Genomic DNA, 18107 nt, shown 5'->3' on the forward strand with positions numbered 1-18107 from the left:
TAATTACTCTTTCTTAGTTGTTACTTTTTTTTTTTTAAAGATTTTATTTATTTATTTGACAGAGAGAAATCACAAGTAGATGGAGAGGCAGGCAGAGAGAGAGAGAGAGAGAGAGTCCCGCTGAGCAGAGAGCCCGATGCGGGACTCGATCCCAGGACCCTGAGATCATGACCTGAGCCAAAGGCAGCGGCTTAACCCACTGAGCCACCCAGGCGCCCTCTTAGTTGTTACTTCTAAGCTTTATCTATTGACTTCCCACTATGGAAAATGAGACCCAGCTCTCTTTTGAATCCCCCTCTCCAGAAACCTCATAAAATTTCCATCCTTCCAATAATGTAATATTATAATTTTCATTAGACCAATATTCAGCCCAGCTGAGCCATGTAGTATGCTATAATTACTCATTTCCCACCCCCCTACATAACTCTGTTTCCAGTGGTTCTAATTTTGCTTTTCTAAGTTTTCTATGTAGTAAACCTGGGCATGTCTGTAAACTCCCCCATTTGTGTACATCTCCTCTCTCAATATATTCAAATATATCGGATGTTCTGTCAATCATCTTCTTATAAAAGTCCTCCCAGAGCTTTCTGACCTCCTCCCATCAAGACTGGTGGTCCGTAAGTCTGAAGACCACTTAATGCCTTGGATATCCTTGGGAAGGTTATCCCTTCCCATCACTGGGGGACTTTTTTCCTCCTCTGTGGTATGCTGGAGTCTGTTTTCTGCATCCTGTTTCATTTAATCCTCACCCAAGAGTAGCTACTGTTATTAGTTATGTTTTGCAGGTGAGTAAGCCAAGGCATGGAGAGCTTCAGTACAAATTTCCCAAAGGCATATGGTTTGGGCACACATGGGACAGCCAGGCCTCCACTCCAGAATCCATCTGACACCAAACCTGTACCCTTAACTCCTCACTGAACAGTCACAGCAAACGTCTGGCAGTCTTGAGGCAGCCAGGTGGTGGAAGCTGGGGGCACTCACAGGTGGCTAAGGGCCTTGTGTGGGCTGTGCTTCCCATGTTCAGGGCACTCTGTTGCAGCATTCCTATTTCAAAGCACTTTTACAACCCCTGACTCACTGTCCCTAATGGCAGCTTCTTATTTCTGGGATTAGTGGGAAAAAAAAATAGCTTCTGGGCATGTGACACTATTCTCGGGCCTTTAATGTCAGAAATAATGATGGTGTTAAATTGGAGCTCATTACCACAGAATGAGACCTCATTGAGCCCTCTTTTTGGGGGGTTGTTTAATGATTTTTTTCCCCATGGTTTTTTTTTTTTCTTCTCCTCCTTTTTTTTTTTTTTTTTTTGCCTTCTCCTTAGTCGCTCAGACACAGTGCACCAGGGGGGCTGTGGGTGTTTGGAGTGGCAAATTTTTAAATAATAAAGAAGATCTCTTTTCATCCATGTAAGGAAAGGGTTCATCCTCCATTGTTCTCACCAAACGCTGGCTGTTCCTTTGTTACGGTCTCAGGGAAATTTCCTGAGCCCCTTAAGCCACTAATACCAGTTGTATCCCTAGCAGCCACAACACGTGCTTAAAGCATTATATTCAGCACAGCCTTTCCCATAATGAATCTGACAATCCCGTTTTATGATTTGTTGAGTGGTTAATTCAAAATACATCATTCTGTAGGACCAGTTTTCTGGAGGCCTCTAGCCACTGGCACAGAGGCATGGTATGATGATTCTCAAAGGGCACCACAGCCTGATTAGACTGTTACCCTATGCCTGGGACTCTAGAAAGAGAGCACCCATCTCTGCTCTCTGCCTTCTGAAAACTCCTCTGCTGACCTCTCAGAACTGTGTTGACAGAAGTAAATGCCCTCCTTGAGGCCAGACCCAAAGTCCTCACAACCTTCTAAGTGTACAAAGGATAGGGGTAACCAGGAGCAGTGACAGAGGGGGCCGGGAGCTTACTCTATACCACACAAAGAACAATACAGGGGGACTGGGGAAGCAAAATACAAAGGTAAGACGTGTCAATTGTTTCCAAATCTTGATGTGTTATTTTATAAAAGGGATTGTCCCCTTTTCCCTGACTGGCCCCAAAGGGTGGAATGGGGACCAATAGGTAGGAATTGCAGGAAATTAGATTTTCACTCGTCTTTTTTTCCCAAAGAGTTTATTTATTTATTTATCAGAGAGCGATCATAAGTAGGCAGAGAGGCAGGCAGAGAAGGGGAAGCAGGCTCCCCACTGAGCGGAGAGAAGGATGCGGGGCTCCTTCCCAGGACCCTGAGATTGTGACCTGAACTGAAGGCAGAGGCTTAACCAACGAGCCACCCAGGCGCCCCTAGATTTTCACTCTTAAAGAGAAAAAAAAAAAAAAAGCTTTCCAACGACTGTTGGGAAACTGCATGATTTCCTGTGAAAAATTATGTTTTCCCGTTGATTGGAGATATCTAGAGAGATGGGACATCTGTAGATATTCTGGAGGAGAATCACACACTAGGCTTTTTAGGTAGGACTAATAAGCTAAAATACATCTTATAATTATAGGGTTCTATGAATCTAAGATGTGGTTTTGAATTAATTTTTTTAAAGATTTTATTTATTTATTTGACAACAGAGATCACAAGTAGACAGAGAGGTGGGCAGAGAGAGGAGGAAGCAGGCTCCCTGCTGAGCAGAGAGCCCAATGCGGCTCTCCATCCCAGGATACCGGGATCATGACCTGAGCTGAAGGCAGAGGCTTAACCTGAAAGACCCGCGGATCCCCTTACCCAAGAATCCAACACTGCCACTGGATGCAAACAGCAAGAGGTTTATTGTCACGCAGGTACCGGCGGGTGGTCGGCAGCTCCAGCTAACCGAGCACCCCAGGCTGGGGTAGTGCAGGATTTTTATGGACAAACAAGTTTCGGGAGGGGCTGAGCTGACTGATTGATAATTTGAACAGGCATACTTGGCGTCAGTGGAGTGGATCGCTGCTTGCTGACTCCCTTATCTATCGTCAGCTAGCTACAGTTTCTCAGGTAGCATAAGCTGGTTATAAAAAGAATGTTAAAACTTATAGGCTATAGTATAATTCTGACCTGGGGTCCTTCAACCCACTGAGCCACCCAGTTGCCCCTTGAATTACTTTTAAATGGAAGACCTTTTGGCAATTAAAGAAAAGAAAATGATTTCCCAGATCTAAGGTGCTACTTTAAAGTAAAGGTCAGTAGTAAACTTTTTCTTAAAAGGCCAGAGATTAAATATTTTAGACTTTGTGGACTAGATAATCTCTGTCATGACTGCTCAACCCTGTTATAGTGCAAAAGACAACATACAAGTAGATAACACACAAGTAAGTGTGTCTGAGATCCAATAAAACTTTATTGACAAAACAGGCAGGGTGGGATTTTGCCTGTACCCCCTACTTTAGGGATACTGAGAACCCCAAAGAAGAAAAAGGCTTTGCTAATGCCATGAGTGTGCTTGTGAGTGTCACATGCATGTACAGTACACACATGAGCACCTTTGTGTGGGGGAATGCATATTTGTGTCAGTGTGGTTTTGGAATAACAAGTAGAGAGTAACAGAACACACATCTGCACACAGAGAGATAAAGCCTCTGAGGTGCGCTGGTCATGGTTTGCGCAGACCAGTTCTCTGTTATAGTGATGTAAAGGCTCCAGCCCCAGGGTTACCCCAAGGGGAGTTGTACCTAGCGTCTGAAATTCCTACTGCTTCACTCTCTTTGCTTTTGGCATCTGCCTTGTGAAAGAAAAGCCCTAACTAAATGTAACTTTGTCCCGAAGGAGGGAAAAACAGGGTTATCCAGGTTGGCTGGTTGTCACATAAGCCGTCAAACAGGGAATTCAGGCCAGATCGTGAAGCCTGATGCAGCCAGGCACAGCAAGGAAGTCCTCAACTCCTGGAAGGGAGGTAGCCCGGAAGAGAATAGAAAGGGAAGAGGAGGAGGAGGAGAGCAGAGATTTGCAACCCCCCCCACCCCACCCCCTACCTGGAAGGTTTGCTTAGGGATTACCTTGCCGTCTGTGCCTCCAACCCCCTGACCCTTCATCTGGTGCAATCTTGGGGTCATTTTAAACAAGGTATTTCTAAGCAGCTAATGAGCATTTGCAGAGAATTTTTTGGGTCCTTGATGGCATTATAGTTGGAGGTGGTTAAAATACTGAAAATTCCAAGAGTCTTGTGGTCAGCATACTTTCCTGGAGGGTTACCTCTCCCAAACTGCCACCCTTCCCTGTTCTCTGACCATTTTTCTTGTCAACTGCCCCTTCTTTCTACATGCCCGCCTTTTCTGCACCTGAACCTAAGAAGCCTCCCAGCCCAGGTGGCACCCCCGGTCCCCCAGTGGACCCAGGCGTGCACATACATCTCTTCAGTCTCCCGGGAAGCCCCTCCGCCGCCATTTGCTGCTGCTTCGCGTTTCCACGGCGGCCATTTTGTCACATCTGAAGAGAGGGAAAGCACAGCCTCCCCCGTTCCTTGTGAAGTGCACTGTGTAGCACTGATTTTTTTCCAATCATCTCTAAATAGAGGGTTTCTCTCCCCTCCTACCAGCTCAGCGCCCGAGCGCACAACGAGCGTGCCCTGCATTTGAAATCTGACATCTCCCTCTCTCCCTCATTCACTCCGTCTTCAGCTTGGCAGAGCGCTTAAAAATTGGTATCCCTTTAACTAGGCGAGCTATTCTTCTGCTGGGAGATGACCTTTTATACAGAAGATAGGGCTGTCATAAGTGATCTCTGATATATGGAAGTTTCCTGTGTGTTCCGCCAAGGAACGGTACCACACGGAAGAGCAGTGGGTGTTTGCAGCGTGTTCCTGTGCCACGTGTGTAAAGATGTATTATATTACTTTATACGGACCTGAATAAATTATTATCAGTTCTTGAAAATACTGCCAGCCCTCATGAGGCACATCCGTTCAATTTTTTTTTAATTAAAAAAAAAAAAAATTGTCCAATTCAAAGGCTCTTGGGGGAATGGATGGGGGGGAAAATCATTGAAAATAGGAAAATTGTCCGTGGGTTTTATAGAAATTAACTGCATTCAAAATTATGAAAATAATTGTTAAATAATTCTTCCCACAGACTTCAGAAGTGAAAACAATGAATGGCTTTTTATTCTCCAAGGTAATAGGTTATCCTGAAGCCTTCAGCATTACCCCTTTTTTTCTTATCAAGCCTAATGTCTGATTTTTCTCCCAAGCAGAATATTATTTATTATTATTTTTTTCAAAATGTTAATCTACATTACCATGGAGTTGTGGGATTCATGAAGCAAAATGAAATGTGAAATTTCCAAAATGGGAAATGATAAGGATATGCTTACCTGGCATAAATCCACTGTGTACCACACTTAGTGTTAATGAGTCTTAACTTGAGGACCTTGTCATTTGCTCAAATAATGCGTGTAACATAGGTTATTAGTATACTGAGGAAACGACTCACACAGTCTTCACTGTCAGATGGGATGGAAATACCAGGGATGCGCTGACTACCTGCTGACTACCTGCAGTTTGCTCTATTTTGTCAGTTAAGCAAGAATCCTGGGATGACTGCTTTGGGATTGAAAGAACTGCTTCCTTTGCCCCTGAGCCCTTTCTTCAAGCTACTGTGACAATGGATTCTGAGGGTATTCTTAGTTTTTGCATGAGAGAGCATTTACAGACTTACTGGTTGATGCCACCTTTGACCTACGTGGTAGGAGGCTCATGGCTGTCCCACCCTCAACCAATTCTGGGATTATCCATCACAGTTCAGTGATGATAATGACCTCTAAGAGCTATATATTTTAAAGCCTGGGTGTTAGTCAGTGGCCGCTCCAATCTCTGGAATCCCTCTTTTGACTCCTAGCCATAGGCCTGTGTTTATTCTCAGGGTCGTTACATAAGGACTATGCAGACCTCCTGTACCTTCATTAAGTAACCATTTTCTGCACATAATCCTAAGAATAGCTCTGTTGCTGTGACTGAAAGTTTAACATTAGGAGCTCCTAATGTTGGGTTAAAAAAGGAATTGTTTCCTATGAGGAACTAAAACAATATTAATATTATGACTGTAATATGATTTTTTACAATGTAGTAATAGTCTTACAACTAACCACTATATGCATTCTTTCATCTCACTATGATAACCCAGCAAGGTAAATATATTAAAAATAAGGAAATGGGGATTCAGAGAATTTAAACTTACCCAAACCCATACAGTAAGTGGGGGGGCCTGGGATTCAAATCCAGATCTATCTGATTCGAAAACTGGTGTACTTAATTCCTATGGCTTGTTTAATAACACCCTTTCCAATCTGTTTACTGGGAGAGAGAGAGAGAGAGAGAGAGAAGGAAAACACACATTGGTTCATTTAAGGTTGAGAAGATGCTTTGAGAACCTGTGATAGTATAGAAGAAAACATTACCTGCTCTAGTCTTGCCTGGGATGATCTGCCCTTTGGTGTCTCTTTGCTCAGTTGACTTGAGGCAAGATTCTTGAGCCCTTTGGCCAGGATTTTTCCTCTGGAAACTGAGGGACAATGTTGTGTCATGAACTGGTGGCAGTTGGAGAGATTGGAGCTGCTGGGGTAAGAAAGCAATAGCAACTTTGGTGATGGCCAGGCAACAGGTGCTCCAGCTCTGAGATGGATAGCAATTTTTACACGCTCCTGTGCCCAATGTGCCAAAATGTTTTCAAATATGCAAGAGTCTTAAGAAGAGACTCCATGTATGGCAGGAGTACACATGGACCTAGATGTTCAACCGCAGTCTAATGTAAGGTTTTATCAACTTTTCCCATCAGAACATCTTTTTTTTCCCCCCCAGTTGCAAGGCACTGACACCCCAACTCCAAATGGCAGTAGCAGAAGAGGGTATAGGAGTTCACATAACTGAAAAACTTAGGGTAGGGTCTATTTGGACAGCCAGGTCAGAGATTAAGTTTGATTAAGGACTGAAACCAGATCACCAGCTTTCTTCTCTCCGTTGGTCCCTTGGAGCTGTCTCCTCTGTACTGGTTCCTCTTCCTTGAGGAGTTTCCTGTCAGGGTCATAAGATGGAAACAGCAGCCCAGATACTGCAGGCTCTCACTATAGATGTTCTGGGTGAGAGGGAACATCTTTTTCATACAAGTTCCCACATAATCATCCCTCTACCAGTCTTGGTGGTCCAGGGTAAGTGCAATATGATGATTGGTTTAGGTCTGAATCAGATGCTGTCTGTCTGAATCAGATGTCTCTGCCTGAGCCCTATGAACTGGAATGGGTGGAGAGAGAGATCTGAAAATGGCTGCCATCAGGAAAGGGGTGAATGGATGCTGAGGGTCAGAAAGCAGAATCTGTCTAACTTTTTGACTGTTTCCAAACATGTAGATGAACTAAGGAGAGAGCTCCAGTCCCTTCTTTTGTGAGTGTTTCTAGGCTTGTATCAAAAAAAAAAATGAAACCAATGAAGCAAGGATACTCAATATTTTATTTGATTGTAACTTACTCAAGTTATGTGAAGCTGCAAAACTAAATTCATGCCTTGTACATGGTTGGTACTTGAGGCTTATTGGTTCATCATACCTTGGTTTTGTGTTGGAAAAGAATGTCCTAGAACCTTGCTGTTCAAAGAGTGGCTCACAGACTATCTGTATCAGTGTCACCTGGAAGCTTCTTAGCTTCTAGAACCCTTGACCCCCACCTCAGACCTGCTGAACCTAGACAGTGGCCTGGAGCATGAGTCAGCAAATTTTTCTGTAAAGGGCCAAATGGTAAATATTTCAGTTTCAAGTGTCTTGCTGTTGGAGCTCAAAAGCAACCCATAGAGGATATATAAATGAATTGTTGTGGCTATGTTCCAATAAATCTTTATTTAAAAAAGAAAAGACTGCAGGACTGATTTGGCCTTCAGACTGTAGTTTGCCAATCCCCAGCAAAGGGGATTAGATATCATAACAGGAATTAAAGTCACCTGGTTTTACCTCTGCTTTGGATTTTTACATATCCAGATGGATTGTTAGAATACAGGTAACATAATCTGCTTGTTCATTTGTTTCTTCAGAGCATGTTGAATATCCACTTTGGGGGAGGCATTTTGGCAATACAAAATGATTGAAGGGTTCCAGAATATCCTAAGTGCTTACAACGTGGCAGTACTCTCCAGAGGGCACATGCTCTTCTCAGTAGGCAGAAATGTCTGCATGTGCACAGTGCAAGGCACTGCTGTTAAAGACCAGCATGTTTGGCCAGTGGGGCTCTTTGTGCCTGTCTCCCTGGGGAACCAGACGCAGACTCAGTCATGGAGAATAGAACATCTGCAGCTTGCCCAGATGCAGCTGTGAGATGCAGATTTGCAGAGAGCTAACAGTGTCCACCCCCGCCCACCAGTACCTTCAGATCCACTTTCCTTTGCCTGCTCCACAAGGGATTGCAGACAACAGAGAGACCTCCACAAAGATAAGCTGCATAGAGCTCTATGGTGGGCTGCAGGGTCCCTCTGTGGAGATGCTATTCTCTTCCCTTTGCAGCAAATGTCAGCTCTGCTGCCTCTCCCCAGCAGCTCACATCTGTGTGTGTTCTTTTATTTTTCTCTAGAGATCCCTCCTGTCCTGGACGTTTTTATTTTATATTTGAAAAAGAGGAGTCTCTGCACAGAGCCTGAGTTACCAGTTCTAGGCCAGTGCAGCCTCAGATTTTTGCCTCAGGCGCCCTACTCCTTGCTCAGGGAGGGGGAACACTCCTTTGTGCTGTCGCTCTAGCTGCTGGTCCCGCTGAGGAGCTAGCTGAGGAGAAGAAAGCTGTTACTTCAGTCTGACCACTTATCTGTAAAACACTCTTGGACTCACACGTGGGAAAAAATGACTCACAACCCAGGTGGGTTCTTCCCATGCCTGGCCTCTTTAGGGCAAGAATTCACTACTTCCTCCAGATTGCAGTACATCTTCTTACTTCCCCACCACCTCCCTATACCCAGAGCCAAGAAGGACAATCAGACTGAACCATGTGGACCAGTAAAGCAGGATTATCTCAGGACTCATCCTGGCCAGAGCAAGCTCTTGGATTCAGACAACCAGTGGCCAACATTTGCTTACCTGGAAAAACTTAAGAGAGTCATGCCATATTCTGAACCTTGTCTTCCCTCAAAGAAAGAATCAAGGTGTTAGCCCAGGAACCCTTGGCTGAGAAGTCATACGGAGCCTGGCTTAGATGTTTTCATCAAAACCAGCCTATGTTTATTGAACATCTATTAAGCCCTCTCTAGGGAGTCTGCAAAAACGTCCTGGCTGGCCTCCCTGGTTCTGTGATTGCCTCCTGCTCCCAGCAATCCATTCAACCACACAGCAGCCTAAGTGGTCTTTTTAAAACATAAATCATTATCGCGCCCCTGCTCAGAACCTCCAAAGGCCACCAATTGCACTGAAACTAAAATCCATATCCTTTGCTCATTTTTCTGTTGGGCTGTTGGTCTTTTTCTTGCCAATTGGTAACAGCTCTTTGAAGATTAGAAACATCAGTCATCTGTGGTGCAAACATTTTTCTCAAATCTATTCTTTTGTCTTTAGACTATTTATGGCATCTTTTGTGATATAAAAATTTTATATTTTTACATAGTCAAATATATCCAACTTTTCTTTTATGGCTTCTGACTTGATTAAGATGGATGCCCTTCTTAACATGATTGTACATCTAGTCCACCTGGATTTTTCTTCTGAAAGGTTTTTATGGTTTATATTTTACATTCAGGTCTTTACTCCTGTGGCATTTATATTTGTATTTGGTCAGGGATGAAGAAAGCTGGGAGAGGATGCTAATTTTAACTTCTTCTAGAGCAGAGATTAACAAGCTCTAGTCCACAGACCAGTGCTTATATTTGTAAATAAAGTTTTATTGTAACACAGTCACGGCTGCCCATTTACATATTGTCTTTGCTGTTCTTACATTATAATGGCAGAGCTATACAGTTGCATCAAAAACCATAAGGCCCACAAACCCTAAAATGCTTACTGTCTCTTTATGGAAAAACTTTACTACTACTGCCCTACATAGTTAACCATTTGTGCCAGCACAATTTGTTAAACAAAATCACCTCTGTCCTGTGAATGAAATTGTCTTTATCATATATGAAGTTCTAAAGCATCTTAGGATCTTTTCCTGGTTTTTCCATTCTGTTCCACTGAACTCTTTGTCTGTGTCTCTGCCAGTACCACTTAGATTTGATTACTTTGACATTATATCTGGCAAGGCATATCCTTCATTACAATTATTTTTCGTGTTTTTTTTTCTTTTTACTTTTTTACTGTTCTCATGTGATTACCCTTTCATTAGAATTTAAGGCATTTTTATCCATTTCCCCCAAAAAAGAGAAAACTTTCTTAGAATTCTAATTAGAATTACATTATACACACACACACACACACACACACACACAGGCACATACATACGTATATACATACATACGTATATACATACATGGAAGAACTGATAGTTTTCCTATCTGAGAAAATATTTTTCTATCTTTTCAGTTCTTGTTTGGGGTCTTCTAATAAAATTTTACAGTTTTCTTCACATAGATCTGTATTAGTCAAGGTCTGGTCATAGGCAGAAGCCATACCAGTAATTTGAACATGGAAAATGTATATAAAGACTTATTCACCAGTGAAAGGTGATTAACTTCTAAAAGAGTTAAAAGGCTCTAAGGAATACAGCGATAGCAGATGCAGAAAGGGCTGAAAAAAGAACACAGGTATGGAACCAAGAACTTGGAAGAGGGACCTCCCCAAACCAAAGGCTAAAATTCAGACAGCACTGGAGAAGGTGTAGCTGCCATAGGAGAATGTAGCCTGGGTTCAAATTATTTTATGTTAAATTTGTCCCTATGGATTTTAATTTTTTTTAATTCTTTTATAATTTTTCCTACTCTCACTTTTGGGCACTTATTGCTAATAGAGACTGAAGCTATTGATTTTTGTGTATTTCTCCTTCCTGCCTTTACTAAATTATCTCATTTATTTGACTAGTGTTTTATTGAAGTCTCTTGGGTTTTCTAGGCATTCAAACATATCAGTATAAAAGAGATCATTTTATCATTTTTTCTAAATATTGATACCAGTGATTTTCTTTTCTTACCTCAGTACATTCACTAGTTTATCAGATAATGTTAACTTTAGCAATTTATCTATTCTTTGAAGGTTTTTTTTAAAAAATACTTAATTCCCTCTGTCCTTATTTTTTTCTCCTAGATATGTCCAGTTCTGGGAGATACGTATGAATATGATCCCCTCATTTTATTTTAATTAAAATATTCTAGTATATTTAATAGCTTTTTTTCTTTATGTATTTAGCTGTTATGTTTTATGGTGCATACAAGTTTACTGATATTGTATCTCCTTTATAAAATGTGCTTTTTAACACTATACTGTCATGCTTCATTCTGTTCTGTAACTTCAACTTTAAATTCCACTTTTTCTGAAATCCATATTGCTATTTTGCTTTCTTTCTTTCTTTCCTTATTTGTTTACTTACTTATTTTTGCCTGGTTGCTTTTTATATTTTCTGTTTCAACTGTCTTCTCAGTTTCTCACTGTATAGCCAAATAATACAGCCAACACTTTTGAGTTTCTTTAGAAGTTTCCATAGTAATTGTGTTTCTGGACTTCAGCACCTCTGGTTGTTGTTCCCAGTAGGTGTAACACTTGATGTTAATTTCAGTCAGCAGTAAGCCTTGCATATACACTCTGTTCTTTCCGTACCAGTTTACCCCTAAAACAACACTGAAACTAGTACCCTACAAGTAGGGTAAGAATAAGTATTTTAGCAGTAGCCCTCAAACAAGACCCCAGCCTTTTGTCTTTTGCCACCCTAGACATGCCTGATTTTACTTTAGCCCATGTTGACCCAACCTCTTCATTCTTGAAGGACCCAAAAGGCCAGCAAGATACTGTTACTTTCTGCTTATATTATCAGTGACTTTCATTTATTGAGTTTGGCTCTACAGCCGGCACTTTGCATACTCTATACACATTATCTTACTTAATCCTCACAGCAGTCTGAGAGAATATATTACTATCCGTGGTATACAGATGATGAGTTAGGTAACATGTTTATGGAAATACAGACTGTGAAGAGCAAAGATGGAACTTGGCATTTATTGTGTTTTACTCCATACATTGTTTCTTCCTCCTCCAGAGTCTGCCAACTCACAGTGCAGCTCTACCCTGTGCTGAGATTGGGGTTATAAGGTTATAGAAGCAAAAAGTAAAAGTATTTCAGAATGATCCAATAATGGCTATTTTACCAACTACACCAGATTGATACTAATACTATCATAATGTCTATTTGAGCTGAATGCCTTTACCCTCTTATGACTCAGAAATCAGGTATTATTACTAAAATCTGTAAGTTTAATTAAAATCTTTCATTACAAGGTTTGGTGTTATGCAGATATAAAAATATTTTAAAAAATGGATCTCCGCAAGTTGCCGTTGACAGTTTCCCCTCCATAGAATCATGGGAATCATCCACACACTATGTTCTTGGGACTTTCCACAACACAATGATATAAAAGAACTGCAAGGTGTGCTATCTTCCTCCTCCATAGTTTTACATTTAGGTTAGGATGTTTTCTCTTTAATGAAAAGTTTTTAAGAGGTAGATGGCATGGAGAACAGGGAGTTGCTACAGTAAGTGTTGCCAAAAGTCAGAGATGATATTCTCCCAGGGAAAGATGTAAGGGGATAGTGCACTGGAGCTGGGCATAAAAAGAGATAAGAAATGAAGAGCTGAAAAGAAGGAAATAATGATATGGGGAAAATGACAGCAAAAGAATGGAGGGGAAAGAATACAGAGCAGACCAAGTTGGTCAAGGATGAAGGTTTGTGTAAGAAGAGTTCTGGTGGAAGGTAATATTGGATTATTTTGGTACAGATCATGCTCAGGGTCAAGAGTTTTGAGTTCATCTTGTAGGCAGCAAGAATCATTTAAAATGTTGCAGAGGTAGTACGTAGTAGGTACACCATAGCTGCTTAGAGTTATTAATTTCACAATGATTATACCTGATGGGTTGGGGTGGTATGAGAAAGAGATCACTTTAGTAACTGTTGCAAGAACAAAACAAACATTTCACAAAAGAAAAACTGTAAAGGACCAATAATCATTTGGGAACAAAAAATAACTTCACAGGGACGCCTGGGTGGCTCAGTTGGTTAAGCAGCTGCCTTCGGCTCAGGTCATGATCCCAGCATCCTGGGATCGAGTCCCATATCGGGCTCCTTGCTCCGCAGGGAGCCTGCTTCTCCCTCTGACTCTGCCTTCTACTCTGTCTGCCTGTGCTCGCTCTCACTCGCACTCTCTCTCTGACAAATAAATAAATAAATAAAATCTTAAAAAAAAAAAAACTTCACAAATTATTAAGTAAATGCACATTAAAACAATCATGAGGTAGCTTTTTTCACCCCCACGATGCAAAAGCATTTTAAAGTGTAATAGTCAGGGGCGCCTGGGTGGCTCAGTGGGTTAAGCCTCTGCCTTCGGCTCAGGTCATGACCCCAGGGTCCTGGGATTGAGCCCCGCATCAGGCTCCCCTCTCATCAGGGAGCCCGCTTCCTCCTCTCTCTCTGTGATGTCTGTCTGTCAAATAATTTTTTTTTAAAAGTGTAATAGTGTTATTAGAGAGAGTAACCTTGACTCTTTCATAAGCTGCTATTGGGCATAGAAGACATAGGGAAGAATTTAGAAATTTGGACCAAGATTTCCTAAAATATCAAAATCCCTTTGACCTGTTTTTTTTTTTTTTTGTCTGAAGACTGATCATAAGGAAATCACAATCATAAGGAATCAAGTCTGTGTTTAACATTTTAGATACAAAAAATCTCCATTGCAGCACTGTTTTTAATAGCAAAAAAATAAGAGCAACTTAAGTATTAAGAGTGAGGCATGATGTTAAATAAATGGAGGTACTAATCGCATATTCATACAGTGTAATACCCCCCGTAGCTGTTAAAGATTGTGGCTATCAAAATCAGTTGAGATGGAAGTATGGTAGTAAGACAACGTGTTCATCCTTTCCTTTTGGTATCCAGAACCACCTCTGTCATAAAGCAAGCATCTAAGCATGCATCTGTCTGTTTCCGATCTTGTTCTGTTCCATTGGTCTCTGCTGACACCACACTATCTTAAACATTATAGCTTTATAAGTCTTGAACTTGGTAAGTCTAATTCCCCTGACTCTGGCTGCTGGGTGAACAATAGATTTGGGTGGAAGGACAAAGGGTGACCAAGTGGGGCACTCTTACATTAGTTGAAAGTTGAGGAGGCAGGGGACATGTTTTTGGGGGGGGGGGCGGTGGGAGATTACTCTAGTGCTCTACCAAGTCCAGTGTTTTAAAGGGCAATAGTAAGAACTTCTTACAACATGTATGGGCAGCTCCATAAAATATCCTAGAGCCTGGAACAACTCCTCTCTTCTCAAACCATTTTCAAACATTATGAAGGAGGAGACATCAGTTGCTAAGCAGAGTGTTGCATTTAAGGCTCTGTGTCCCCTAGGTTACCCACCATGTCTTCCATTTATGCATCTAAATACAGAGGAGGTATGTATTCCTCCCCCAATTACCACGTTCCATTGATCTTTCAACTGCAGTTTCCAGAAAGTATGAATCGTCTCCTCTAGTCGCTGCTATTATAAACACTGTGTATTAGGACTTCAACATTGACTTGAGCCAATGATGAAAGAAGTGCAACATTGTTACTCACACAACAAACCTAAAGAAATCCCCAGTGATTTTGCTTTTCTAGAAGAGCTAATACATGATGTTAAGGGGTTTCCTTCCTTCTATGAAAATGAAATGAATTAAGGTTTAACAAGTGGGCGGTGAAAGCCTTGCTGACATGACTGAAAAAGTCTATGGAAGAGCTGATTGAAGGTCTGGGAGAGAAAATGATCCAAGACTGAAAATAATTTTTTCGGGAGTTTTCTACAATACTAAAGAAATACAAATGAGTAATGACCTTCTTAGATTTGAACTGTTCTAGGATTTAAAACTGTTTAACTTCAATATGAATAACATGGATAACTCATTGGTTCTATATTAAATATATATATATTTAATGAATATATATATATACATATATATATATAAAAGTAAAAGACAGGTGTTATTATCTTTAAAAAGAAACCAAATGAAGTACCAATCATAACTTTTTTTTAAATTTATTTTTTATTTATTTTCAGCATAACAGTATTCATTATTTTTGCACCACACCCAGTGCTCCATGCAATCCGTGCCCTCTATAATACCCACCACCTGGTACCCTGGCCTCCCACCCCCCACCCCTTCAAAACCCTCAGATTTGTTTTTCAGAGTCCATAGTCTCTCATGGTTCACCTCCCCTTCCAATTTCCCCCAACTCTCTTCTCCTCTCCATCTCCCCTTGTCCTCCATGCTATTTGTTATGTTCCACAAATAAGTGAAACCATATGATAATTGACTCTCTCTGCTTGACTGATTTCACTCAGCATAATCTCTTCCAGTCCCGTCCATGTTGCTACAAAAGTTGGGTATTCATCCTTTCTGATGGAGGCATAATATTCCATAGTGTATATGGACCACATCTTCCTTATCCATTCTTCTGTTGAAGGACATCTTGGTTCTTTCCTGATTTCTAGCTTTATTACAAAGCTGTGATCACCAAGACAGCATGGTACTGGCTTAAAAACAGACACATAGACCAGTGGAACAGAGTAGAGAGCCCAGATATGGACTCTCAACTCTATGGGCAAATAATCTTTGACAAAGCAGGAAAAAATACAGTGGAAAAAAGACAGTCTCTTTATAGTCTCTCTGGGCAGCTATATGTAGAAGAATGAAACTCGACCGTTCTCTTACACCGTATACAAAGATAAACCCCAAATGGATAAAAGACCTCAACGTGAGACAGGAATCCATCAGAATCCTAGAGGAGAACATAGGCAGTAATCTCTTCGATATCAGCCACAGCAACTTCTTTCAAGATATGTCTCCAAAGGCAAAGGAAACAAAAGCGAAAATAAACTTTTGGGACTTCATCAAAATCAAAAGCTTCTGCACAGCAATGGAAAGAGTCAAGAAAACAAAGAGGCAACCCACAGAATGGGAGAAGATATTTGCAAATGACAGTACAGACAAAAGGTTGATATCCAGGATCTATAAAGAACTCCTCAAACTCAACACACACAAAACAGACAATCATATAAAAAAAAATGGGCAGAAGATATGAACAGACACTTCTCCAATGAAGACATACAAATGGCTATCAGACACATGAAAAAATCTTCATCAATCATAACTTTTTAAAAAAGTTACCTATAATAGGAAGAAGGGAACACAATGAAGAGGACCATGATAAATGTCAGGAATTGAGCTTGTTGAAATATACCTTGTTTTGTGTATTTGACCTTGGAACTGTGTAAAGATTTACATGATTGTAAAACAGAAGTAAAAATTTAAAAGCCATCCTTAAATCTTTTAAAATCAGGATGAAATAAATTGACCCAACTATGTGATCAATGGTAGCATGACCACAGAGATGGACTTGTCTCAATGAATTTAAAACATAGTAATTTGATACATATCATTAAGGATAAAAAGAACTGCAAAAAATATTAAGCTGTTTTCCAGTTATGACATTATGGATAGTTACAGTGTCATTGTTACTCTGGGAATACTGGGTATGTAGGATAGGAAGAAGCAAGTAAGTATTTAGATGAGCATCACTGAGAAAAGTGATGGGTAAAAGGAAATAGAACAAAAGGGTCAAGAAGTTAAATTATAACCTTATCATTCTGAAATTGAATAGAAGGTATCACTATGAACTTATACTATATTTTATCTCAGATGTGTATATGCCTATGTAGTTTATATAATTTACATATTAGGCTGTGTATGTGTGTGTTTCCTTAAACAGTGATGAACACATTAGCAATAACCAACTCTAGCACCCAGATAGTGGTCTCTAAATGAAGACAATCAGCAATGACCAACCCTAGCATGCAGGGTTCCTTGGAGAAATGGCTGATTTCAGGTCTGTGGCAAGAAATATACAAGATGAACTTGGAACATTTTTTCATGCCAGAAAGAAATACCCTTGAGCCATCTTGAAGAAACTTCTAATGGCTAACTAAGCCTGCTACAACATGATTACCAATAATAATAATGATTACCACAATGAATTTCACTGGATTGAAATACAACAAATCAAATAGGCTTAGATTTATGATTCATAGTTTTTCAAAACAACCAGTCAAACAAAATCCAAAGACTCAGGATAACCAAATCAGAGGAAACTGCTCTCTGTGGGAATATTCCAGCTTTATTAGAAAAAGTTGTGAGGAGTGGGAAGAGGAAGAGGAGGAGGAGGTTGGAATGATAGAATTAAAAGTTCACCATTTAGTAATCCTTAATGGATCCAGGCAGTATCGATCACCAGTGACTTTTCACATCAGGAAAAGAGCGAATCAAATATTAAACCCCTCTTGATAAAGATGCAAACACCACCACCTATGAAGTAGCCTTTCCAAAGAAGTGAGTCTAAAGAAGCCTCTTGATCCAAGTGCCAATTTACCAAAGGTGAGGGGAACAGCAGACCATGTTAAAATACCACCACAAGGATACGGTCTGCAAAATCCAGACTATTTGAAACTCTACAGGACACACGACTGCATTTCTTCAGCGACAACAAATTTACAAGGACAAAAGAGTTTGAAAGGGAACCTATTGATTAAAGAGATTTAAGAGACCTGGCAGTCAATCTCCAAGTATAGACCTTATGAGATCCTGATTTCGACTATCAAAAGGTATAATTGAAAGGATAATCTGTGGAATTTAAACATCGACTAGGTATCTGATGATGTTAAAGAAAGATGTGGGGGTGTGGTTACTGCTACTAGGACTATGTTTTTTAAATACCTCATTATTGGGGCACCTGGGTGCCTCAGTGGGTAAGGCCTCTACCTTCGGCTCAGGTCATGATCCCGGGGTCCTGGGATCAAGCCCCGCATTGGGCTCTCTGCTCCACAGGGAACCTGCTCCCCTTCCTCTATCTCTGCCTGCCTCTCTGCCTGTTTGTGATCTCTGTCTGTCAAATAAATAAATAAAATCTTTTAAAAAAATAAAAATAAAATAAAATACCTCATTATCTTTTGGAGA

Source organism: Mustela putorius, unplaced genomic scaffold (assembly GCF_011764305.1).
Source record: "Mustela putorius furo isolate JIRA1106 unplaced genomic scaffold, ASM1176430v1.1 tig00000174_pilon_pilon_pilon, whole genome shotgun sequence".
NCBI lineage: Eukaryota > Metazoa > Chordata > Mammalia > Carnivora > Mustelidae > Mustela > Mustela putorius.